The 27,113-nt window shown below is 40.6% G+C and overlaps 1 protein-coding gene across 1 annotated transcript in view; it reads left to right on the forward strand.

The window, feature by feature from the left end:
* Positions 1 to 319: 319 nt before the first annotated feature.
* Positions 320 to 27,113, forward strand: part of SPATS2L (spermatogenesis associated serine rich 2 like) — a 149,661-nt gene continuing 122,867 nt past the window's right edge. The window contains exon 1 of the mRNA XM_068407627.1: positions 320 to 388. The gene's annotated coding sequence lies outside the window, so the exon portion shown is untranslated. The remainder of the gene's footprint in view (positions 389 to 27,113) is intronic.

Here is a 27,113-nt window from a genome sequence, read left to right on the forward strand (position 1 = left end):
CCCAGGTTTTTGCCTGAACTAATGCTTTTGGTGTTCCCAGTACAAGCTATTGCTATGAATGCTGTACAAACAGTCACCCATCACTTAAAAGACAGGAGCACGATTGTCTCTAGTTATAGATGTGAACAATGATGCCAGCATTATGAACTGTCCAATGCTAAGTTGTTTTATTCACTTGCTTGCTTACTTGCATTATGAGCTCAGTGAAGTTAACTGCCTTAATAAAACATTTCTTTGAATCAGGAAGAAGGCACCAATACTGTCTTTGACTTCAAATTTCAAAATATTGAACTCCGGATGAATGGATGTGCACATGACACTTTCACAGTGAAGAATTGTCTTATGAACCTCTGATGTTTGAGGATCGCGATGTCAACAGCCTTGTGGGGTAAGTAAAACAGACGACTTAACTTTTTGTAGTATTTACTCACTTATCAGCATACGCTTACGTAGAGGAAAAATGTAACTGGGCTAATATTTTAAAGTTTAACTCTTTGTATGCATATCTCTGCTGATCAGGATGTGAAAATTAAGAACCTGGTTTATGGTTAAAGGAAGGTAAGTTGTTTCATTGTTCCCTTCCCACACCAGCCACTTTGAAGTCCTTTGTGTTGCTTCCATTATGCAAAGTTGTAGATACCCAGAAAACAGAAACATTATCATCTGCTTTATCAAGGGAACTGTCACAGATAACAGATATTTGTTAGTGATCTTGTTACCATGAACAAACGGTTTTGTACATGAACAATGTTGATAGTATATTTATAGAAAACATATTTAATTCAGAGGGAATTCATAAGCAAAAAAACCCCTTCTGCATGTTTTTTTGTTTTGATCCAAGTGATGTCATAGCAGTGGACATTTACAAAAGTATTTATGAATTGCTACAAACTAATACTTCTTTTCTTACAAAATTTTATAAGGATAATCTTACTTTGATCTTGGAAATTTTTGTAATCACTAAAGTTGATAGGGATTATTTCACCCTTCTGTGAATAGTATTAGAAACAGTTTCATAAAGCAATGTAACTGTTTAGAAAAGGAAATGCTGTGTAATCATAGAAATCGTAGGCAAAATTTAAGTTGGCAGACAGCTCTCAGTGCAGGTTGAAATGTTGCAAGGTCACTATGTCCTTCCTGCCTGTTATTTGCTGAAAGAATAATTCCTGGAATCTTTGATTATTGTCAGAAACATGAACTTCTTATCTGAAAGCCAACATGTGTCAGTGTGATGCCTTTAACATTATGTTTTGGGATTAGATCTTGATGAAAAGTGAGAAAGACCTGAAGACTCATCTTAATAAAAAGGTTTCATGCACTTTCTTTTCCCTGGTGTTTAGTCAAATACTTTTCAAAATGTCTCTTTAACTAAAACTCATTTTTCCTTGTAATAATGTATTATAAATGAACTTTAAAAACTCAGATGCTAGGGAGGAGACTAGGCTCGAACGATGACCAAGTGTCTTTCCGTTTCTCTGGGCTTATGTGGAAGAAATATATCTATTGCTCTGGATCCGTATACCTGACAACAGTGTGTAACTGTTTTCTAGGAATCCTTTTCAGAATTGCATGTTACACACCAGTCCTGCCATTTCCTCACAGCCTCACAAGTGTAGGAAATAAAAGGTACTTCCACCACTCTCTGAATGTTAGTAAGGATTCTGGTGGACTAGAATGTTTCCATCACAAGCCAGGGAGCAGTTCCAGAGGCAGGCTTTGAGAGGAGGCTCAATGTGTTGCGAGCAAGTTTGGAGCACATGGTGCCGCTTTAAAATCCCTTCTCAGAGAAGAACGATACTTAAAATAGACTCCTTTTCTGTAATGCCATATGTAAGCTATTATCAATCAAAACTTTTCCAAACTCATTGTTCAGCATTCTATAAAGGGAACCTTCTCAAGCAGTGGGGAGCCCCCACCTCATGAAATGCAGAGGAAATGTGCTCAGAACAAGGAGGAGTCCTCCATTTTAAAACACAGAGAAGGGTTTAGAGGTACAAGCAAACAAGTTTCTTATGGTTGTGTTTATGTAATTTATATCTCTATCAATTTGCCTCTTTAATCTAAAAATATAAACTTGTGATGTTATTATGAAGAAGAGGACTTTCTTATTCTGGTTATTTTTTTTTTTGCTGTGTTTTATAAGAAGCTAGACAGTGGCTTATTGAAGGCATAGTTAATCCTAGTAACTTAATAACATCAACATTTTCCTGTTTCTTTAAGTGCAAAACACGCTCTTCCTTTGCCTGTTCAATATGAAACAATACAGTTTATGAAGCTCTTAATTCTTTTGTCTTGCACGGCTTGTCTGCATAGTGTAAGCAGCACAGAGAAGCTAGGCTGTCTGTTGGCAGTGCCTCGTGGCCACCACCATTCAGAGTCTGAAGAGCAGTTCTGGCTTAGCAAGCAGTTCTGGGCATGGGGCAGAGCTGGTAATGGCAGCTGTCCTGCCAACTGCATCGTGAGGCCTTTGGGACCTTCAAAGGGATCTTCAAGCCTCTATAGCTGTTGCTGCTGCATTTTTTTCTTCATGGCTGCAGTAACAGCGTTTATTTCTGTCTTGGAGGTTGGTTGCAGAGGAAGCAATTTTAAAGGCATCAGGTAGATTAGAACAGTCTCTCACACTGTATTGCATAACCATCACTTATCTCTCCTTGAGAAAACTTGCAGTGCAAACATATTACCCTCCTCAGTGAAATGGTAGCTGAGTTGCAAGTCTAGACTTTGCGGAAAAAAAACAAGTGTTTTGGACCAGCATTCCTTCTTTGTGCTTTCAATTCTGGCTTTTTTGGAGGTACATAAATCCCCGATACATTAAATTAGTGTCCTTTAAAGCTTTGTTGCTACAAACATGGAGCACATCCTTATGTGATTTGCTGTCCCAGAACTGGGCAGAGCTCACACCAGGTAAGCCTTTTGAAGTTACCAGGAGCAGTCTGTTTGGCAAGACCATTTCCTGAAAGGATGCTCTGATCACATCTTCGAAGCTTCTAGTACTATGGGTAGATACTAGGATTTGGATGTATATTGCATTTAATTTCATGGATGAATGATTTTTTTTTTTTTTTTTTTTTTTTGCTAGGGACACTAGGGCTTTTAGGAACCTTCTCGTAGCAGTGTGGGTTGCCTGGCGCATATTTATCCTTTGGTATGATTTCTGTCCATGTTGCATGCTGTGAAAATCAATAAAGAACAACAGATAGGGTTTCTCTGCACCAAATAGTATGTGCTCAGACCCTCACACTCTACAAGGCTGGACCACGCTGGAAAATAGTGTGGCTGTCTGCCACCTTGTTGGGACAGGAACATGTATAAATACTCAGTTCAGCTTTTAGCTGTGAGACCTGAAATTGGACCTTACACAGTACTTGGTCACTGCATGAAGCCGATATTTGCTTAACAATTTTTTCAAAAGTGCTCAAACAGGGTAGGTACCTAAAATCTAATATTTTTTTCACCTAACTTCAAGTACCAAACCTGGCTAGGTGCTCTTGGAAATCTCAGTAGTTATATAAACAGCTTTGTATGTCCGAGCCCCTGATCTTTGGATAAAGGCACTAGGGACTTGTGCTTCTCTGTATTCAAGGATCCTGGTCTTGGTCTTGAAATGATGTCGTCTGGGACTTCATTGTATAGCTCCTGTGAAGTGGCTAATGGCTTGAGACTTTTTTTTTTTAATAAAATGTTGATATATTGAGAATTGATATGCGAGTTTTCAGCACTTTGATACTGTGTTTGGTTGATACGCTGAGTGGAGGTGTTAGTTTCAGTAGTTCAGTTTTGTAAATACTGCATTAGCTTTAAAGTGCCCAGTGTAACTCTTCAGGATATATTTTCTATAACTGCTCAGCCAGCAATGCCTTTGAGACTGGTCTGATTTATGAAGTGATCTATGCATATCAACCAGCTTAATTATTTCAGTTCTTGATAGATGGTGACTGAGATTAGTTATATATATGCCTAATGATCATCCAGGGAATATGCCTAATCCAAGGACACGGGGAGAGAGGCGCGACAGGCTCTGTCTGATATAGCGTACTAAAAGCTTCTGTCTGAATTCTGCCATACTTCCAATGCAATGTCCTCTAATGCACTAAAAGCTGAATCCACTGCAGCTGGGAACAGCATTTTAAAAATAAAATTCTGAGGTTTTTGGGTTCACATCAATGATTGATTGATTTAATCATGACTGCACAATAGTGAACTGCGAACTGAACAAAGTTCCACACTCTGCTTGCAGAATTTGATCAGTTGCAAATGAAAAAGTAAATTCACTGTTGTGAAGAATCAAACTTTAAAGCTGCCACTCCACTCCTTAAATTAATAACATTTCATTACTTTTGGAAATGGTGAATAACCAAAATAACAAATTTTCTCAGTGGAGAGAGTATGCTTCCAGAAAGCTAAAATGGGAAAATAATTTGAATCAAGGAAGTTCTTTAATACATTAGTTTGGACAGCAGCCCAGTTAAAAAAATTGGATCAGATTCACAAATGAGAATGTTGCATTTTTCCACAGAGCTGAATCCCTGCAAAGAAGAGCAGTGACGGCTTGGGAGTACCTGCTTTCTCTCAAACCCAGCTAGTCTTTTGAAAACTCCAGGGCATGCTTTATTTTACTGCATATTTTATTGAGTCCCTGCAGGATTTCACTAAATTAGTAATCCTCCCTACAGGGAATTTTTTCCTCTCTGATCTCTGTTATAAGCAGTTAAACAAAACAGGGTTTAGTAATGGGAGCTCAAGACTGATGGTGGAGCACATCGTGGAGGTGGGCTAGAAAGAGGAAAGTAGAGGTATTCTGGATATGGTTCTGACCATCCTGTTTGTAGTGCCTGTAGTCTAAACACATTGGTGCAAGTGAGCCAGGCTGGCTGGCATGGTTGTGGCAGCTGCAGGAAGCCTAGCTGGCTCCAGTCATGCTGTAGAGCACTGGACAGTGCTGTGTGGGCATATCCCTGTGTTGGTGCTGAAACGTTGTGCAAAGAGTAGCTATGGCACAACTTGGGCTAAGTGATTTGGCAATGGTGTTCCCACAACTCATCGTCTTGGTCCCAGAGACATTCAGGACACTGAAGGGATGGCTTAGAATATTGAGCTGGAGCTGGAAGTTGTCATCTGAATAATCACATGTAGTCCCTGGCGCTGCCTAAGGCTACATCTACTAACTTTATAGGACACTCTTATTAAACTAATTGTGGGGGTTTTTTTTCAATAATACTGACAGATGATTGTTCCAGATCTTTAGCAGGTGCCTAACTTGAGCATAAATGTTGCTTGGCTGATGCTTCCCTGACATCACCTTCTTTTCACTGCTTGCTGCACCTTGACAATAGTACAAGAGTGAGTCCATTTTCTTGAGATATATTTGTGTACCTTTGTGGGAGCACAGATATTTGTGGGTCATGGTGTGAATAGGTTGGGTATGATTGGGACACTGGTTTGATGCACACCAAATAATAGTTCAAAAAATCAAGCTCCTGTCTTTTTTTTTTTTTTTTTTTTGGTCTTCCAATCCTGTCCTCATTGGAGTTGCCAGTTCAATGTCCTTAGCAGAATCTCGATAGACTGCACAGCACATAAAAATAGACAAAGACGGGTAGCTATATTAGTAGGAGTCATAGATTCAGACTAACTAGCCACTTTCGGACAAAGCGAATATCCTGATTTTGGAATGTCAACACAGGTGACTCCCCCTCCGCCCAAGGCATAATTTTCTATACTGGACAAAATGATAATTTTGTCTATGGGTTATATATCTTTCTGGAAGCTTTTTGAATACTTATTGTTAGTCTGTAGATTTTAGAGCCTAGAAATACACTTTTAAAAGCAGGAAATAACTTGCTTGTCGAGCTTTTTTCAACAGAAGCCTGTATTTTGCTGCAATATTCTCTATACCAGGCATAACTGATAATGGTGATAAGTTTTTGCCATTTCAGTCCCTGTGCCTTTTTCTCAGACAAGGCATTTAGGATTCCAACCAAACCTACAATTACAGGGAAGAGGAGTGAACAGAATACGTATTTCTATAGAGGTGCTGGATTTTACCTACAAAGTCCTACAAAGATAAAATGGTTATAGATGATTTTTGGATGTGTTTATCAATGTTCACTAACATGTAAACCCTTTGGTTGTTTAGTTCATTGAGCATCTCTAGGTTTGATTGACTCATCCCTGTATTCAGTCACATGGCTACGTGCCCAAAACTTTGTTGTCTTGCAGAATGAGTGGTTTGACAGTACTGCTCCAACATTGTATGGGCTTGGATGCCTACATGTGCCTACAAGTATGTACAAAGCCAGCTGTTTGCAGACTTCTTGGTGTTTTCTCTCACATGTCATGTTTTAAGGACAGTGTCCCATTGAAATGCCACTTCCACTCATGGGCACCTCTCTTTGCAGATGGATCGTAGCTCCTTCCAGGGGTGATCTCAACTGGTATTTATGTAGAAGAATAATTAAGTGTTTGATGTGGCTTCGACTGTTCTTAGTACAGCAAGTAATTTCTCCTACTTGAAGAAATTCCATATTCCCCCCTTTTTAAAATTTTTTTTCACTCCTCCTTTCAAGACTGTTTCCAGGCAATTTGCACCTTTTTCTACACCTTCTTATACCTGCAAAAATCACAAGTAGCACCATGGGAAGCAATAAAGTCACACGAGAATAAGCTAGGGAGAATGAGAGTAAGGTCTGTACTGTGACATGTCGTCTTCTTGCCAAAGCAACCTGTATAGGCATTGATTACTCCCTGCACCTTTCACTCTGATCCTATGAAGTGCTTTTGCTGCACTGCGAGTAGGTAAAATTCTTTGAATGTGAATTTAGGTTGTGCAAGGCCCCTGCATACCCGAAACATAAACTAAAGTAGCGTGTGCCTAGTCCATCACAAACGCAAAGTAAAATGGCTTGGGTTAATCCACCATGAAGGCACTTGAGCAGAAGGTAGTAGTACCCAATTTATGGGCTGTAATTTTTTTACCACCATGGAAGCATACTTTTAGTTTGCACTGAAACCATAAATACTTTAGTCTTCAAAATATAAACGATGGAAATGTCATGGCTTGAGCTACATAGCTGATGTTTGCTGTTTTTTATTGATTTTAATATGCAGGGCAATGAGGAACTCATTAACTCAGATAATGTAACCTTGCTCATCTGTGCAAGTTAAGCCTTCTTTATTGCTGTTGATTTTGGTCTTTTTATTTTCTTTCAGACATTTTTTTTCCCAGCAGCATTTCAGCAAACTGTGCCCAGATAGATTTAGATCTCCTCTAAGGAGTGAGAAAAATGTCCAAAGCTGGACATAACATTCACACTCACTGTGGCATTCAATTTATAGTAAAATATGGGCATTAATGAGATGAGAGAGCAGACAAAACAAAAGGGATGCTTCCTCTTTTCCAATTCCCTGATAAAAGCACGAAGGCAGTACAACCCATCCATCATGGTTGTCCTGGGACTTCCTTCAGGCTCTAATTGCTGAAGCTTTTGTGGCAAGAAGTCACAGCTATTTTTGTTCATATAATCCTCACGCCAGTCAAGATTTTTAACTAGCTTTCCCTCATCCCTACTTCTTCCACTGTAAGTCAGAGCAGGTCTGAGGCCGGTTAGAAGGTACATTTGCTGCCTACCTATTGGCTGCATGTCTGGCTTTGGTTGACTGGAACATCTCTCCTCTGGATTTGACAGGGAATGCTTTAAGCTGAAGCGAGTAGGCTGTGTAAGTCCGGATCTTAAAATATGTTGATAACTTTTGACTAAGTAGAAACTGTACAGAGATCACGACTCTACTGACAAGAGGCGTCACCAACAAGGGGTCAGCTTATGGTCCCTGTTGATGTGAAAGTTAGAAATACCAATATAACTTGTAGCCTGCCAAATTCAAGTTTTCCTTCCAAGTATACACATTTTTCTGTGTTTCAAAGAGGGCTGTCACTGGCTTTTTATAGGAAATGAATATTTAGAGCGATTTTTCTGCTCAGAAAAAAAAAAACCCTACTATAAAGAGGCTGACAGCAATAGCCAAGAACTGCATAATGTAGACTGCTTGTCCAAACACAATCCTCCTGACTTACACCACATCCTTTTTGTCCCTTCCTAGAGCTTGTATGAATGGATAAAGCAGGTTAGGGGTCACCAGCACCCTAAGATTTTTCCAAAAGACCTTAAACTGCAATTCTACCACCAGGGACGTTCATTGGAGTTGGCCATAGTGAGAGTGTGAATGCAGATCGAGCTTTCAACATTTTTCTCGCTTCTTAGAGGAGATCCGAAGTAAGAGTGAGAGATTCTTAACTTCAAAGCAAAACAGACTCCCTTGGTTAAGTCTAAATAATACCTACTCTGAAGTGATTGATTTGGGATTGCTAGTAAGGCTAATTCTTGTGATTAAAATCAACATCTGAGAAGAGGAGTCCTGTCCAGTGTGTGAGAGGGAATAAGCCCTTAGCTCAGGCTTGAGTCAGAAGTCTGGACTTGAGTAGACAAGATCTGTGCTGGGATGAATCTCTACCCAAAATAAGCTTTCCCCTGGGGAGTTATGATGAAGACAGTGATGGCAGCTGTGTGATCAGCAAACTCATTTCCACTTCCCATCTGTCTGAATGTATTTCCATGGGCAGGCAGCTATGCCTACATGATATAAATGAAATATATCACCAGTAAGCACATGGCAGGAGTAATTTTCCTTAGGATAAGGAGAGCAAAAAATAAGTTCTGCTCAAGACCTTAGACTCTTCTTCCTTTTCTCTCTGTTCCCACCCTTCCCCAAATTCAGTATAAGCAATTCCATGATGGTTTCCTTCATAAATGCTCTTACTCCTTTTCGAATGCTTTCTCTTCATTCATTTTCAGACATAGCCCTCAGATTGTCACAGAGCTGTATGTATTTATCATTGTGGCATTTGAAAGTATGTAAATGACTTGCAGATGCTCTACCGGACTGTAACCAAACTTGGCTGTGTCAGTTTTTACATACACATGACAAAACCGCGTTGGCTTCGAAAAGGACTCAGCATAATAAGCTCTCTAGGTTCTCTTCTACATAAACACTTTTATGTCCTTGCTAATTAGAAACAGGAGCCTGTTTCTTTCAAAGTTCATGTGATAGCAATCAGGCCAAAGAACAAGGCACGTGCAGTACCTGCATGGTGTTATGATAATACTGCCAGGGATCTGACATTTATTTTTTTGGGAAATATATGTGTGTGTGACTGTGTGTCTGTATATATGCATATATGTATGTATGTGTATATATATTTATATATAATAAAAGTTAAACAAGCATAACCAGTAAAGCTTCCTGGAATGTTTAATGTGGTACACTTACAGTTCATGTGTTTCAGTATGTATTTCACATGGCGTATCATTGACCTTAAACCTAACTGAATATTTTCTTGCCCTTATGTCTTAATGCCTTTCAGCATGAAGAGATCTTGAAGCTGCTTTACAAATTGGCAACAGCACTGTGGTTTACTGAAAGAAAAATACAAGAACAATCTGTTATTAATTATACAAATCTCCATACAAAAAGTCCTTCAGGTTGGCTGTATGTTAGGAGTATATATCAGTAACTTTTATCTTATAGCACTACTTCATAATATGGCAATATTTGAATATGAAGTACTTAAAATAGCTGTGGCCAATTTAACTCTGGGCAAATGGGGAATAATTTCATTATTGATCATTTATTGACAGGTAAATTGGCACAAGTAAGTGAGGACATGGTTTGACCACAACAGTCCAATTACTGAAGAATTTCTTGACAAAAATTACTCATCTGCTTTGCCAACCAACAAACAAATAATTTTCAAAATTTCCTTTGATTATAAACCACCACAAAATGTAACCTTCTGTGCACTGATGTCACATGAGTTGCAGACTGGTAGGTGGTACAGAAGCCAGGAAGGAGGATGGAGAGAAGGCAGATGGTAGTGAAGAAAGCCCCCTCTTGTGTGAAAGGGTGTGTTTACAAGTCACAGTGACAATGCGGGTAATGAACAAGCAGCGATTTCATCTCCTTAGTAGACCCATCTCTTGGGACTGTAATGTTACTGGAGAATAATGTGAAATTCAGAGAAACGTTGACAAAAATTCCCAAAGCTGATGGAAGAAGCCAGAAATGTTGATGAATTGCACACTAGTTGATGTGGACCACTTCATGAAGATGAAGGTGTGCCTGGCTTAGTATATGTAGTTGAATCTGGTTCCCTTCAATAACTCATCAGCATCTGTTTCAGTCCTGAACACTTTCCATCTTCAATTTATACCACTTTAAACTCCTCCAAAAGGAGGAGATTAATATTTTCTTGTTTAAGTTTCCCTTCCCACCAGAATCCCACTCCAGTGGAAGCAAATCCTGCTGCTTTTGTCCTGCTTTGTGTGAATGGGGCAGTAACATTTATCCCAGGTGAACTTTTCCATCTAATTTTTTGAATGACTTTGTACCTGAAAGGATTGTGTGATTTTTCTCAAAGTCCTTAAAATTCAAGCTCTCTTGTTTTTCAGGAATATTATTCCTTGTACTTTGTAATTCACCTCTGTGCTTCTTGAGGAAGATGTAACAATAGCTGTTTCAAGTAGTTGCTTCAGTGCACCCATGAGAGCTTCTTCCAGAATCTTGGTTTGCTGCACTGTGCCCACCGCTGATGTGAAAGGGATGATTCTGTCAGTCACCTGTCTTTCTCTTGACTATAATCATGCACCTGAAAAAGCTATGTATAAAGAAAGCAGGCTCTTACCATGTTGTTATTTGCAGGTTGTCTGTCTTCCCTGTCTTTTCATCTCTCTGTAGAGAGAAAGTATTTCAAGTGTATTCTGGAAACTAGGACTGTATTTTTCTCTCCCTTTTTTGACTGTGTAATTAAGAAATGCTAGCTGTGTTATCACAAATCAATTTAAGGTTTTCTTAGTCTTGATTGTGGCATGTGTGTAATATAAAGGCTTGAAAGTGAGCTAGTTGTGAACTTGCAGCCCTGGATCAGAAGATTCTGAGTTCAGTTTCTTCTCCTTCTCCTGAAAGTGTACGTGATCTTAGATAAAATGGTTTCATTTTTATGCCCTTCCTCCCTCCAGACAATGTCTGACTGTTCTGCGTTCACCCAATACTTTGCGTGTATGTGTGCGCACACGTGTGCTTAGTTTCAAGCAACAGAGCGCTTAAACATGAACATGGCTTTACTGATACTGAAGTGCTAGGATAACTATGTGTTTGTACAGCGCCTAGCAGATGAAAAGCAGAGCATCATTTGGGACATCTAAACAGTATGATGATACAAATGATGATGGTATGTTTACCATATAACAGAGGGAGCATGTGTACTCTGGTGGTGAAGCCTGGTTTAGATAATTATCTGCATAGCAGATTGGGAGGAATTTCAATTAGCTACAACCCATAAATGAAAAAGCACGACACTTTGACAAGGAAACATTAATTTAGGAGATTAATCTGCAGGATGGATGTTGATTGTAATTTCTGAAGGAAGCAAAAAGGTCAATACTTATACTAGAGTTTATATGGTAAGATAATTAGGTTGAGGTATCTTTTTATATTAAAAAAGTCTTTTAATAGCAAGGTGATGTTAGCTCTACAAAAACTGTCTTACACTGAGGCTAAAATATCATAATCAGCAATGTCAGTTCAAAAGCTCATGCTGGATAGAAATAATTTGGCAGAAAGCTTTATATGTTGTACTGGTGTTGAGACATTGAACTGTAGCTGCTGTAGAATTTGTGATTTTTTTGTCTTTAAAAATATCAAGCTTTATTTCCCAATCAGCTTCTAACTGTCGCTCCACTGTTATTCAAATAAACATCTATTCTGTGCAAACTACAAGAAGTTTAAGCGTTTCTTGGAATTCTCTGGTTAAAGCAGAATAATGGCTGCAGGTTTTTTCTTGGATTGATTCTGTTTGCTATTTGTCCCTGGCTCTAATGGAGAACTGGAGAGAGAGGCTCATGTGTCTAACGTTAGCCAGCAAAGTAAAGCCTGTGTGTCATGAGGGATTTTTTTTATTCTGCCTTCATAGATGGAGCCAAAGAAATTGTACCGTGCAAATAGAACTTAGAATAGCATGTATCCTTTACCGTCTGTACTGTTTTTTCTACATTAAAATATTCACTTTTTTGTTAGTGTCTGCCACTGGAGCAATGGAAAATGAACCTAGATTTTCTGAAATTAAGCAAAGTGTTGTTTACCACTTCCTTGGCATTTACAGTGGAAGTAGTATCATCATTGCCTCAGGGTTGAAGCTGGAATACAGTTAAGGCTCAGACACACAACTGAGTCGCAAATGAAACTGGGCAGACACCAGCTAAAAATCACAGCCCTAAAAATCAGCAAAAGCAGTTTTAAATGTTGTTCTTCTTTGTGCTTGTTGATCTGCTTGTGACTCCTACCGCCCTCCAGGGCGTGCCTGGTTGTATCAGCTGTGTCAGTAACAGGGTTGCACTTACCTACTTCCTCAGCATGGCTGTTTGCAGTGCTGGACTGTTGTTGTCCAGGGCAGTGTTTCTCTGCAACGCTGGTGTGCCAGAATGAAAGTTCTACTACAGAATGCCCTAATGCAGCATTGATAGGTTGCTTGCTCTTGACCTAGTGGTGCGCTTTGCTAGTGTTAAATGCTTATGATACATTGCCTCTTCTGAACTCTCTCTCACTGAAGAGAGAGCTCTAATGTGTGGGCTTCAGTCGTGGTTTGATTGCTGCTTACTGTAAGGCTTTCAAGGATCCATTCACCTTTCTCTCCTTCGCTTATTTTTGTCTAGTCAAACTGAAAGTCCTCACTCAGGCTCTGTCTCTCATTTGTACAGGTAGCAGTTGGGTTAACGATAAAACTGTGTGGTACCATGGTGACACTGCTGTTTCAGGTCTGATTGATGTATTCAGAAGCATGAGCATCTTTGGACAGACTCACCAAATGTTACTCATGGACATCCACCTAACCTTGTGAACTTTTCTCCCTTGGTGGCTGTAGTTTGGATTCTTTGAAGGAGGTTTCTGCTCTGACTTGGCCCTCAAACATGCTTCTCTTCCCTGATGCTAGACACCAGTCAGGTAAGGTGATATAAATGTCTTTCAGTGCAGGGTAGTCTTCTATGTCATTTAGCATTTATTTTGGTACCCGCAGGAAAAATACCTGTAGTCTGATTCACTTTGCAATTCTGTATCCTTTTCATCCTAATAACCAAGTGCTTTGAGTATGTTTTTGTTAGTGCAAAATAGAATATTTTACCTGAAAGGCAGCATCTATTCAATCCTCTGCTAAGGTGCTAGTAACAGAAAAAGTTCCCAGAGCCATGGGTGTCTGGATCGACACCTGATCGACGGCTGGCTAAACATGAGCCAGCAGTGTGCCCAGGTGGCCAAGAAGGCCAATGGCATCCTGGCCTCTATTAGGAATAGTGTAGGCAGCCGGTCTAGGGAAGTGATCGTCCCTCTGTACTTGGCACTGGTGAGGCCGCACCTTGAATACTGTGTCCAGTTCTGGGCCCCGCACTTCAAGAAAGACGTTGAGGTGTTGGAGCGAGTCCAGAGGAGGGCGACCAAGCTGGTGAAGGGTCTGGAGGGTCTGACCTACGAGGAACGGCTGAGGGAGCTGGGGTTGTTTAGCCTGGAGAAGAGGAGGCTCCGAGGTGACCTTATTGCAGTCTACAACTACCTGAAGGGAGGTTGTAGTGAAGTGGGAGTTGGCCTCTTCTCCCGGGCAACTAGCGATAGGACAAGAGGACACAGCCTCAGGCTTCGCCAGGGGAGGTTCAGGTTGGACATCATGAAGAATTTCTTTTCAGAAAGGGTTATTAGACATTGGAACGGGCTGCCCGGGGAGGTGGTGGAGTCACCATCTCTGGATGTGTTTAAGAAAAGACTGGACATGGCACTTAGTGCCATGGTCTAGTTGACAGGGTGGTGTCAGGGCAACGGTTGGACTCGATGATCCCTGAGGTCTCTTCCAACCTGGTTGATTCTGTGATTCTGTGGATTTACAGGCGAGGTTTTCTATTCAAGTTTGATCAGACCAGTTTTGCTTATATGGCTGCATTTCTAACATAGCATGGTCTAGCTGTAGGTCAGGTAGCAGAGAAGGTTACCATACTACCATTCATTTTTATAAGGATGGGTAATTTCAAAGGAAAACAGAGCTGGTTCCCTGTGCTTCCTTCTACAGTTTATAAAAATACTCTTACATAATAATTAGTTACATCAGCTCAGTTTTCAGATAAGCAATAAGAAGGACAAAAAATCCTACTGTTCTTTGAAACTTACTTTCCACATTAACAGTGCAGATAGGCAAAAGGAAATTAACAATTTGGTAAACAACAAAGGACACTAAATATTTTTAAAATCTCTGCTGAGACAGTGTGTGAACAGCTACCTGTCTGTGCTCAGTCCTGTCTCCATCTGCATCAAAGCACAGTCTTTTTCCACAAAGCATCTGATTTATGAGACAACCTTCCAGGAGTTTAATTAGCAAAGGAGTGTGCAATATGTGGCCATGTTGGATTCATCAGGTGTTTGGAAAAGGAAAGCTAACAGATGTTTGATTCAAATGTGTCCAGTGGAAACATCACAGCTCATGTCCTTTCTCAGGCTGGGATAAACCTGGGTGAAAGAAGCTTCTCTGTTTGCTTTAGTGACCTGCATTACTGTGTGTCCACTTCCATCTCATTAAGTACAGAACACAGAATCTGCAGAGGCAATGTCTTTGCACTGAGTCAGGACCCACCAAGGCAGGCACCCTTTCCTCGCAGGAAATTCTCCAGAGTGACTTTGCAGGCCCGGGGTTGTGACTGGCATCTTCTGACTTACAGGAGAATGGAGCTGTATGAGTACCAGGAGAAAGCATAAAATTTTTGCTTCTCAACATCATCTATAAGCTTTACCCCTGACACTAGAAGAATGACAGTAAAGTGTGCATCAGATGTATAAACTCTGGTTTGAGACCTGAAACCCCTTCCCCAATATAATATCTTTTTACAACCCTGAAATTAAATGAAAAATATTATATAAATAAGACTGTAGAATGACAACCTCTCCTTTGTGCTCCAAGGGACAGATGGCTTGTTCTACCACAACATGCTGAGCACCTCAGGCAGGCAGAAGGCCAGTGAGGCTCTGACATGTTTTCAGCCAACCTTGAGGTGCATAATTCCAGTCTGAAAGGTACATGGCACTTTCAGCACTGAAAATGCACGGTATCAGGTGAAAATCAGCAGAATAACCTCTACCCAGCCCTTCGTTAAATGCTCCTGTCTTCCTCTTTCTTGTAGAACTTTATTATTTCTATTAAACACACAGCCTTCTGTTATAATTAGATGCCTTTATATGATCCCAGGGTCACACATTTATGGAACACTATTCTAGTTACACTGACAGTGATATCAACTGTCGTGCTGGCAGGAAGCTCTTCTGTTCATGACACACCCACATCTCAGGGCAAGCAAAGCCAACATGTTTCATTAACACAGCACAGAAAACACTTTCTCCTTTATTAAGTCAATGAAATGCCATAAAGGTGAAGGGCAAGGTTAAAGTGAAAACTGAGTTAAAACAAGAATTCAATGGAGAAAGGAAGCTGGTGCCAAGAATGCTTAAATAACCTTTATCTGTACAGTGTTTGTACCAAAGTAACCTCTTAGCTTCTTAAGCAGAAGGCTGTATTTGTTGCTTACCATTCAGTCAGTGAGGGAAGCATTTAGTCCCACATTTCACATGTGCTGTGATACAGTAATAGGATTTGTGTACCACTGATAAATCAATGTGGGAATAGTATCCCATCAAGAAAAGCTTTGAACTTCTCTCTTCCTTTGGGACAAAATGAGCAACTGAAGTAACAAATCTGGTTTCTATAGATTTCTGCTTCATGATTTATGTAAACTTTGACTTTTTTGCAGTTGTAAAATTTATCATAGTAGCTTTCCAACTATGTTCTGTCTAACAAAAGCCATTCCCTCAGCCAGATGCTGAAGACAGTGTCCTCTATCTAGCTGCCTGTTTTCTCTTAATTATTTCTGAATTGTCTATTCCTCTGTCAACTTTGCTTGAAATCTGCTAATAAATTTATAAGTTACACAGGACATGAGCCTACATGCACAAAAATTACTCCTACACTGTGACTGTTACAGTCCCATTTCCTTTGGGAACCAACTGATTAACCGAAAACAGAGAGAACTCCTTGAGCTGTCAGGAGATGCTCTGCAGCCAAGGGCTAAACTTTGCTCTCTTGTACCAATTCAATGACTGAGTCAGGTCAATCTTTTGGTTTGTCTGAAGGATGGGTTGTGAGATATGTGTGGTGATATATAGAAAAGACCTGTGTGTTCGTTGTGGAAATAGGTCCATATCCTGTAATATAGACTCATTGGAAAACAGCGCTCCAGGAGAACTTTGGAGTCTGACAGGACATCCCTCCCACCTCAGGGAGGGCTGATACATGCTTATATCATGGTTTGTAGTTGTTTGCGTTTCTTATTCACAAATAACACCATTATCTCCCCAGGCAAGATATTTTCGGAACTTCCCTACTGTTACCAGAAGATTTTGCTAATAATTAACAGATTTTTTGAAAGTTGCAAGCTTTACTGTCACTTATATCCAAGTGAGAGTCTGTTGGTCTCGGTGTCATAGAGGAAGATGTAAAGTATTATCAACTGTGTTTAATTCACTAATATACACCATCCTAGCAGAGCACATACAGATTTCTTCCCTACAGTGAGGCCTGTGAAGTATCACCCACTTTCTGTTCTGCACTCTTGGTTCTGTGCCTCTGGAAGGGAACAGCCTCTGATGGACCCAGGCTTTTCTGCCCACTTCTCTGTCGAGGTGAATCCTCTTTTCCCTCTTGTGTGCCCCACTATGTACTCATCCCTTTCTCTTTCTCTTGGCCATACCAGTGCTTCCATTCCTAGAGCTGTGTTGCTGTAACAAAACAAGTGGGCTAGTGATTGAGGTATAACTACACGCTGGTTTAAAGATACCTGCAGTGAGCACCAACAATCACTTGTGAAAATGGCACAATAAAGATCTCGCTGGTTTCTCTCATCAATGAGGTTATTCTGCTTGCTCTACAAAAACGCCTCAGCGATGTCCTCAGACAGGAAGGCTGAAAGAGTAACAAAATCTGTTATAAACATCTACTACAAGCTCCACACAAACGTCTAAATCTTCTGGGCTCTTCCCCATGCTAGAGATGCGAGTTCGTAGCAGTGCCCGCTCTCTGAATTTCCAGACCTGTTTCCTATGAAAATAACCTGATTCACAAGGGCAGAAAAAAGTGAGAAAAATTTCCCTGCTAGCCCTGGTAGGAATGTCCATCCTGCTGGTGGAGGGGCATTGTTTTCAGTGGTCAGTGATAACCTCTCCCCAGAGCTGGTGGCTCAGATCAGGCTACTCTGTGGAGCCAAGGAGTTGTCTGCTGCCTGCTGATGCATCTGTGAGTGCCCAGTAACTATCTGATCTGCAGAAACTCATACAATTGAAGGCCTTTCCAAGTTGCCTGCCTACATTATTCTCTGGGAGTCCATCTGGATATTATTCAATAATCTTTTCTGCATCTCTTTATGAATAGGGGTTGTCAAGGTTCTTACATTCAAGGTGTATAGGTGCAGCTCTTGTCATCTGCCATGTCCCTGCACTGCACTGCTCTGCTGACCACCCGTATGCAGATATGGAGCTTCCTTTGTTAAGAAAGGGGCTGTTACATAACAAGCAGTTGCTAATATTTCCTATCTTGCATTACCAATCATAGTGACTTAGTTGTTGCTATCTCATGTATGGCTTAAATGTTACCTGGGAATGCCCTCAGATGCCTCTGGAAAATCTTAATATCTCTACCTGTCTGTACTGTAAAACTTGCAGTTATGGAGAAAAGCATGAACTCACATGGTAGAACAGGAACTGAAAGCCAAAACACCTAGGTGCTGTTACAATCTCTGCAGTGGACTTATCATGGATAGATTGTTTTGCTTCTTGGATGCTCTGTTTACCTTTTGTCTGTTTAGGTCATCATTTCTATGAGGAGTGTGGTCCCATATTATGTATTTTGTCTGACATAACGTCATTAAATAATACTTTTTAGTGTCTGCAAATAAGCTGAAGTCTGTAAGTGTTTAACAGCACTCCTTCAGTGATAAATCTATAGTGGTCACAGAAAAGCAAAATAGGCTTCAGTTAAGAGACTAGCCAGAAGTATCATTGCCTGCTCATCAGTCCATCATTCTTGCCTACGTAGCTGCAAATGATACAAAGCATTCTTACCATAACTGCATCCGTCAGGGCAAGTAAACACATGCCTTGGAAGAATAGCTTTGGCCACTTGTAATTGGAGGCCAGCTCACTGTAAGGTCATTTAATAAAAAGAGAGGGTTCTGATACAGGTCTGTCCTACCTTGGCACCTCAGAAAATGGGACAGGTGAGTTCAGTGGCTTCTGGGCCAAATCTAGGACTGCTAGAAATGAGTGCAATTCTGTTGAGACAAGTGGAGTCATAGTTACTTGTTACCATTTTTAATTAAACAGGCAGAGTTCATTATTACAGTGCAGTAGGCAGAAATCTGGAAATTAAATAGGCTCATAGTTATTAACAGGTTAATGGCTTTTTAAAATAAAATTGCCATGTCATTAATTCCTGTGTTACCTGAAGGTTATTGTGTTTTAATGCAGGTGCACTTCAGAGCAAGAATTTTGTCCTGTGCAATAACCTAGTTATGTCACTTGGCACTGAAAAATAAGACGACAGTGGTATCTGATGTATGAACAATATGCTAGAGAACAAGTGTGTAGAAAGCCAATACAAAGTGTGAAAATGTAAATCAGGTGCCTGCCAAGCCAGGACATGCGTGAAACAGATGTTATCGCCGTGCTGCTGACAGGTGTTAGCAGCAGTCAGCATGTGGGGTTTCTGCTAGTGCTTTTTATTCGCATCTTTCTATTAAGTGAATCCCAGCTCTCATTTTTCCATGTGGAAAGCTTCTGTCCTTCTATTTTTTTGTATAACAACAGATAGGTAGTGTGGTGGTGTGACTGGTTCTGGACTAGTCCAGGCCCTGCAGCCCCTGGAAAGGGGTGGAGGGTCCTGCTTTTCTGCCTGCCTCCAACTCCCTTTGTAAACCTTGAGAGTTCACCCGTCCTCACTAGCATAGATAGAAACGGGTGAAGGTGACTGAATGCTAAAATGAAGTATGAGTTGTGTTAGGTCTGCAGATCTTGTGTTCACCCTCTTGAGATGCACAACTTCTATATCAAGAAGCAAAAAGCTATGTGGTAAGGCAGGTGGGAATGAGTTCTCTGAAATTTTGGGGAGGGGGTGGGAAAAGAAAACGCATTGAAACATTTCAAACCTCAGCCCAGGACATACATTTAGAGCAATGCAGAAGGAACCCTGGAAGCTTACTGGGAGCAGGACATGGGGACAAGTTGATGGAGGGATCTGAAGGTTCCCATGGAGGTGAAGTGCTAGGTTTCTGCTTTTTGTGCATGAGCAGGAATGTGTCCCCAAAGGACACCTCTATGTACAAACATGAGACTTAACTGTCTCTGAGCCCATTGCCATGTCATCTAACTCAGTATGAAATAACTGAATTGTTTCTGTAAGACAGAAGGCACTTTGGCGTTGTCAATATACATGGCCCAGTGAAATCTGAGGTAAAGGCAGTTAGATGCAGTGGTAGCAGAGAGTCTTGGGCCCTCCATATCTTAGCTTGTGGAAGAAAACACCTGTGGCAGATTAAAATGAGAAATGAAAGCCATTTGTGTGCTCTGCGGTCAGGCTTTTACTGGGCACTCCCGGAGGGCTGGCTCTAGAGAGCCCTTCAGGAAAAGCTGGGGCTGAAATGCTCTTTTCCAGTGCTGAGGTGGAACATCTGTGTTGTCCGTGTTTTTGTTTTTTTCACAGGAGGTTGGATTTGATAATCTCAGCACAGAGGTAACAAATCCTGCTCTTGCACTTTGCTCCCTTGTGTTGGCAACAGGATTTTGTGACCAATTTAATTGTACCTACACAAAACAGTGTGCTACACCTTTGCTGCAAGATCTGGAGAGTTTTGCTGTGTACTAAGCAGCTGTATGTTCCACTTGCAATGGCTTGATAAAAAAGGGCTAGTTATGGTTTGTGGTCTTCTGAATGTTAGACTAGAGCTTTTCCATTATCATGTGTAAGCATTGCAATGAAGGACTTGGAAGTCATTCTTCTATCTCAAAACTTATCTGTTGTAGTCAAAGGCGACAATAGGAAGTTTTTGAAAAATACTTCTCTAGGATATTTTTTCAGTTAAGTTTTCTTGCATTTTGCAAGGATCAGGATGGTACTGGACAGGTGTTGTCCTGTAGGGTTTACCTGGCGAGGAGGAGATCATACAGTGAAATGCAGAGTCTGTATGTTGGTCAGAATTCCCAGAGAGAGCACTGTGTGAAGTAACGCTGGAAGGGACTGAGGGGCCATCAAAATGAGCAATTGCATATGCATTCCCAGTGTGATTCTGCAACTCGGTGAAGTAGAGTGAGTATTGTACGTGTAACCAAGGAACATCATGTGGTTGTAGGGAAGAGACATTGAAGTTATAAACAGCATTAGCAAAATCATTCCACAAATAACTTGTCTGGGCCTTTGGTGTCCGTGCACTCAGAAGTCTGTTGGACATCTGGAATACATGTAGAAAGAAAAAATTATTTGAGAGCTAGGAAGGACTTTTGGGTGAGGGATTTAAGACTTACTTCATTTCAGTCTTGATTTAGAGAGAACTTGCTTTCTATGAACATATATAATTGGTGAAAATACTTCTGGTAGCTCTCAGTTTAGAAGAGGATGATATGTAGGATCTAATATTTGGAAGCTAAAGCTAAGCAATTTCAGATGAGAGCAATTTCAGATGAGGACAATATCACAGGATTTTAGCTTTGAAAGACCAATTTACTTTGCATGTGATGGTCTTCAGGTGAGAAGTATCTGGAATCCCAAACTAGATTTCCCAAATACCTACTCTAGCTCACATGAAAGTTAGGTATATAGATGGAGAAAAGAAGTAGAAAGTAGAGGAAAAAAAGATGAAAAAAAACAAGCAGGATATTTCAGCTGAGGCTTTCTCAGCATGAGAGGAGCAGAGTATTTATCCCATGTGTCAACGTAGGCTGTTCTCCTCTGTGTGTGGCGTCAATGGGTGCGTCTCATTGTCTGATCCATGCAGGCCTGAGGAACTTAACCCAGCCTCTCACTGAGAAGAGAGAATCCTTTAGGGTCTTCCTGAGGAGCATTTGCTGCCAACTTAACTCCCTGTCTTTCCAACAGGACCTTTCATCTCTAGGATCTCGCTCTGTGAAATGCAGGTTGTACAGCTGTGTAACTCACAGCCAGTGGCTGAGCTACTCCCTTTTGGTGTTTTTTGGGTTGTTACTTATTAGGCTGTTATCTGCCTTTCTGCTTATTGCCTTCCAGTTCCCCCTATTCAACTGAGCAAAAACATTCCATCATTTCAGTAGGTGGGTATAGCTCTAATAGATGGGTCATAACCACAGTGCTGCCCCTTTACTCATTTTAATTATTTACTGTAGCAGGCTGCAACCTTGTCATATTCCCCTAAATTGCCAAAAACATAAAATCAAAGCTGATTGACTCTTTTGGTATCCTTGTAACTCATTTTAAATGGCAGTAATGTTACCTAGAGAGAGAGTCAGCAGCATTAAAAGAATGTCTTTTGAGCTCTGCTGATAAAGAGCTGCACCAATTTTTGCCCTGTGAGAATCTAACCCATTGTACTGTACCCAGGAATCTGTTTTATATTTTTCTAGATGTACCGTAAGGCCTGGGTCCCACAAACACGAACATGCGCATAATTTTCTTGCTGGTTGGTGCCATTGCTCTGTGATTGTCTGTCCTCTTATTCAAACAGAATAACATTACAAAAAGTATTGCTGAGTAAAGAGCTGTAAAAATCTGTGTTGGAAGGGGTATCCAAGCTCTGTTTACCTAAACCAAAGTTATAGGACCCCTCCAAGTCATCTAGAAATGCCTATGGTCATTGTTAAGTCTGTTGTGTGATCCGATGGATGAACACCCACACAGAGCTATGTATTCCATGCTTTTAAACATTCTCAGTTTACCACAGCTTTTGTTCATGGGCACCAAACATCATTGTCTCAAGAGGCAGCTTACATTGGGAGTAATTAAAAAAGGTTACTGTTAGTGTTGAAATAGAGTTGATTATGTTGTAGCATGAACCAGATTTTTCTTCTTGTCACAAGACCCTTCCAGCTTCAGATTTAAAAACCTTAGGCCATGATCTCGTCTTTCCAATGCTTTTGCTGACAGCTGGAATAGGCCTTCAGTGCTCACATATTGGCCCACTACGTGCTAAGTCCTTGGCTCCTCCATTTTCTGGCATCTTCTGCAATAGAATAGATGATACAAAAAAATGTCTTGGCTTCTAGTTGCAATTTCACATATGGTAAAGTGAGCTCAGCACTTAGTTATGGTTTTGTTGTTTTTGTTTTTTTTTTCCTCGATCCTCCCTCCTGGTGACAATTCCAAGAGCATATTTGGAAAATGGAAGCAGAAAATAGGAAAAATTGAAGCAAGTAGTGGAGATCTGAAAGTATGGAGGTCTTTGATACAAGCATGATTACCTCAAACAGAAAAACCTCTTCAAACCATCCCTGCAAACTCTCAGAAGAAAATATGATGTATGTGTTTTGTGCAAAAGATGAAGAATCTAGAGTGTTAATGCTCTGAGCTAATTTGGAGGTATCTGTGCTGGCCTGATACAGAGGCAATAGCACGAATGAGAAGGATTAAAACCTATTATTTAGCCAACACTTGTTGGAAACACAGAAATTGAGTGAAGCACTAACAGAGCCAATAGGACAGGAAACATGTCATACTGGCACAGTCACCATTGTAGCCAAAAAGGACCTTATCTTGCAATCTTTGCTAGGGCAGGCTGAAGAATTTTAAGTTGAACTATGTAGTTAATATTTTAGAGAGCACATTCCAACTTTTTGCATCAATGACAACTACGTGTTATTTTAAGCTCATCTTTGAACTAGAACTTATTTGATCCTGAATATTTGGTGGGATTTTTTAAGCTATCCTCTTGATACACCACTACTAAATGTCTTCCTCACTCATACACACAGTTGCAGTTCAGCCACTGAATTAAAAAAAAAAAATCATCTGTAGTCATGACCATTATGCCTAAACATTTGTCTTTTTAAATGCAGTTATTCCTAAGGTCAGTAAGTGGGTCTTTTTTAAGTAACAGAAAAAGCAGAATTGCTGCTGAAAGTCAGGCCCTGAATTTATAGAGATACATCGAAGTACAGTAACCACAGTGAGTCCAAGTCCATCATCAGTTCCACTCTGTGGGGCAGTAATAGAAAGGAACTTGCTTCTTAAGACCATGTGCAGGTGGGATCACCAGATCACTTCACACAGGCTTACTGAGCAATTATCTCAGCTCAATATATGATTACCACTCAACTCACAGCATCTGTCAGGACATGCATGTTTTTTACAAAGCATGTAACAGACATATATCTGCTTTTGAGCCCACTCTTAATTTCCTTTCCTTGCATAACCACTGCTGCTGCTTTATACTACAAGATCATATTGCTGGAGCTGAATGTAACAAGATTAGCATCAAGATACGATTTGGAAGAATAAAAGAACTTTTCAGATGAAAAACGTCAACGAGCTGATAAATGCGTCCTGACAAACATCTCTGCTATGAAGCTTTGTTTACATGTTTCATTTAATGGACAAATGATTAACCAGTGGTCTGTAACAAAAAACTCTTTTAGTTTGGCTTGCTCCTACTGGCTTTCTAGTAATTTAGGAAAGTGCTCCTAGGCATTCTGCAAGGCTGACGGAAGAACAGACCCATGAGATTTCAGAGATACAAGCAAGTTCCTGGTAGCTGTAAATAAGAAATGTATTATAATGCCTTCACATTAGGTTGTATTTAGAGTTCCAAATATATCCCGCTGTGGGCTGTGTGAGAGATGTGCTCCTGCTGTGCTTCTCCCCAGGGACACCAGGCTTTTCCAAGGTCACGCAGAGCTTTCAGTCTTGCTCTGCAGTGTGTTTTCCTCACCGATGTGCAGTGTCAGCACTCTGTCCACAGCACGGCTCTGCATACACCCGAGGGAGAGGCTTTGCTTCTGCACTGTGCCGTATGGAGTTGAATGCTTTAACACACCCTGGCATGTTGACATACCTCAGTCTTGTCTCTGAGACCATTAGGGTTGATGCCTTGCTCCTGAATGCAAAGATCAAACAGCCATGAATACCAGCTGGGCAATTCTTTTGGAGAGGAGGGTGCTCGGCTCTTGATGAGACTTGAGACAGGTGAATCTGTTGATTGTGGATACACACAAACACTCTTTTTGGGGAGGAAAGGAACTGGATATCTGTGTAGCTGTGGCAGGGCCACTACCACTGAGGTCCATCCAGCAGATGGCTTCCCCAGGATAACTACACTGGTTGATGTGGCTGTGGTGTGAATGCAGGCACAAAAGAGCTGTGTATTGTCACTGTAGCACGTCCACCAAATGTTCTAGGAGTATGTGCCCTATGTGACAGAAGCTGAGAGGGAAGGGACAGCCTTCTCAGATCTTCTCTAACAAGTCTGCCCCTGCTATGGGACTGTCCCTTCCCTCTCAGCATCCGCACCACAGCCACGTCAACCAGTGTTTATGGATCAAAAAGCTGCAGTGGATTTGTGCTTGGTTGAAATTAACCTTTAACCTTTACAAAAGAATTGGGTAAAGGAAGCAAAAGCTTTTTGATCCATAATGTCACTTATTCTGAAATCAATACCTACATTTCCCGGAACTCCTTGGCAATGGTGGCTGGGGATTTCTTGAAATTGAATCTCATCAGCCTCAGTATTTGCTTTTGTTGAATAGTATTACATAGGTGCATCCTGGGACCATGACGTCTGTCTTACTAATGCAAAAGTTAAATCAGATTGATGCTTTTTGAACCAACTTGTGAGACTTTAGCATGACTTTTGCATACAAATGTCTTAAAATACAGGAATTGTTGTTCTTGAAGCTTATGATAGCTGGAACTGCCTGAGATCACCTTAATACTAAGTTTGTGCCCCACTTCTGCAGCAGCACAATGAACTCTGTTGTCTCTGTTACCTAGCAAATGTTGGTTGTTTTTAACAGGTGACATTAGCATCTAAAAATTATTAAAGTTTTAGTAATTATTGTAGATTCAGATGGAAAAGCAAAATTTTGCCCTTGCAAATTTTTCTTTGAAATTATTTATACAATAGCTAATTGCTGGAACTTAATTGAGTAATTAAAAGAAGTGCTGGTGCTGATAACACTACAATTGAATGATTTTTATTATGGCCAAAGTGATTCAGTTTTAAGCACTATTTATTTTCCTGTTGTGAGAACTGCTGGTATGTTTGATGCAGCTGTTGAAACCAGTAGGGGATTGTTAAGGTACAGGATGTGTTTAACGAGTCACCCAGTAAGTTGCTGTTTCCTGCAAGGACTTGATGACAGGAGAAGATTTTTTGTTGCATGGGCTTACACAAGGTATCTGAATTTTTGCAGTGTACTGTCCTACCACTTTGTGAAATGAGCCGCCAGTGAAATGAGTTCTGAGAATTTATGTAATTAAACTGCTGAGAGCTGTAAAACCACTATGTTAAATTACGACATGTACTTATTGTAAAGGAGTATCTGTAAAGTTTCTAGAGTAGAATCTAGCTACAAATTGCCAGTAGTTTTTTAAAATCTTATCAAAGTGGTTTCGTATTTGGAAATTTTCGTAGTTTGGGGTTGATAGGAGCTTCCTTTAAAAAATTATGGGTCTGTCCTCTTTTAATACAACCTCTTCGTTCACATTTATCCACTGGAAGTTAAAACTGTTAAGCAAGATGGGGATCTGAGATTGCTCTTCTTGCTTCTAATGTAGAATGTTTTTGGTATGACTAAACAATAAAGTGTTAGTTTATAATGTGATACATCACAAAGTATTTAAAGCTTTGTCATGATTTGCTTTATATATGAACTGTGACTGATCTTCCACGGTGCAGGTCTCTGACATGGAAAGAAGTGTCGGGGAATGAGGTAGATCTTTCCTGGCCTATGAGTGTGGATCTATAGAGGAAGGCTGAGGATATTACTGGAACCATGAGTACTCAACTGCTTAGCAAGTTGGGGAGAGGAGGATTCCTCATTCCAATACCCTGATATAAACTCATACAAAGCTTATGCAGGTTTTTATACAGGGAGAAGAAATTGACTCATCAGTACCCATAGAGCAACATTTTATTGCCTTTAGGAACTGGCTTTTGCAACCTTTACCTGCCACCAGAGTAATAAATCCCAGGTTTCCAGAAAGTCAGCTCATGGACTAGGACACAATCCAAGATGTGTGTGTGATTCTGAATCTGGCGACTAAATGTTTAACAGAGGTTTTAGAGAAAAGGTGACATGTATGTAGTGAGGCTGCCTTGTTTTTCTTGAGTCACAGAACTGGAATAACAGGATGTTTTTGTCACTGTTCACTGAACTGTTCATTTGCATGTGGAATTTATTTGCATGCCATTGACATTTGGGGGAGTACGCTGGGAAGCGTCTGGGAGGATCTGCCCTCGATGCAGAACAGATCTCTGGCTGCAGTAGGATGGGAACAAAATTAGCTTGGCCTGTGGGAAAAATGGACAAATTAAACTTGGAGTCTCCCAATTGTACACTTTTGTTTGGAAAGATGCAGCAGTGCCACGTAGGTAAGGCGTAGATGTTAGGTATTGGTAGAAAGGAGAATTTAATTGCAAATCACCTTCTGGCCTGCATAGCTACCTTCCATCTTGGGTGTGTCTTGGGGACACACTTTTCTGGTTTATTGAAAGGCTCTGTAGAGTCCGAAGTTCTGTTCCTTATGGTGCCAACCTCATTTGTGATCTTGTATGAAAGAGACTTTTTCAAAGATAGCCTGTGAATGCTTTCTGCGGTTCTGAAATACACCAGCTACACACTTGTCAGCAAAATGTTCCTGTGGTTTAATAAGTACAGGAGCCAGGAAAACTTGTCCAGTGTTTACCAGGACCAAACAGTCTGGTGGAATGAGTAGTCAAGTTAGTGAACTGTGGCTGGAGTGAAGCAAA

This window comes from Nyctibius grandis, chromosome 9, assembly GCF_013368605.1.
Source record: "Nyctibius grandis isolate bNycGra1 chromosome 9, bNycGra1.pri, whole genome shotgun sequence".
In the NCBI taxonomy this organism is placed as follows: domain Eukaryota; kingdom Metazoa; phylum Chordata; class Aves; order Nyctibiiformes; family Nyctibiidae; genus Nyctibius; species Nyctibius grandis.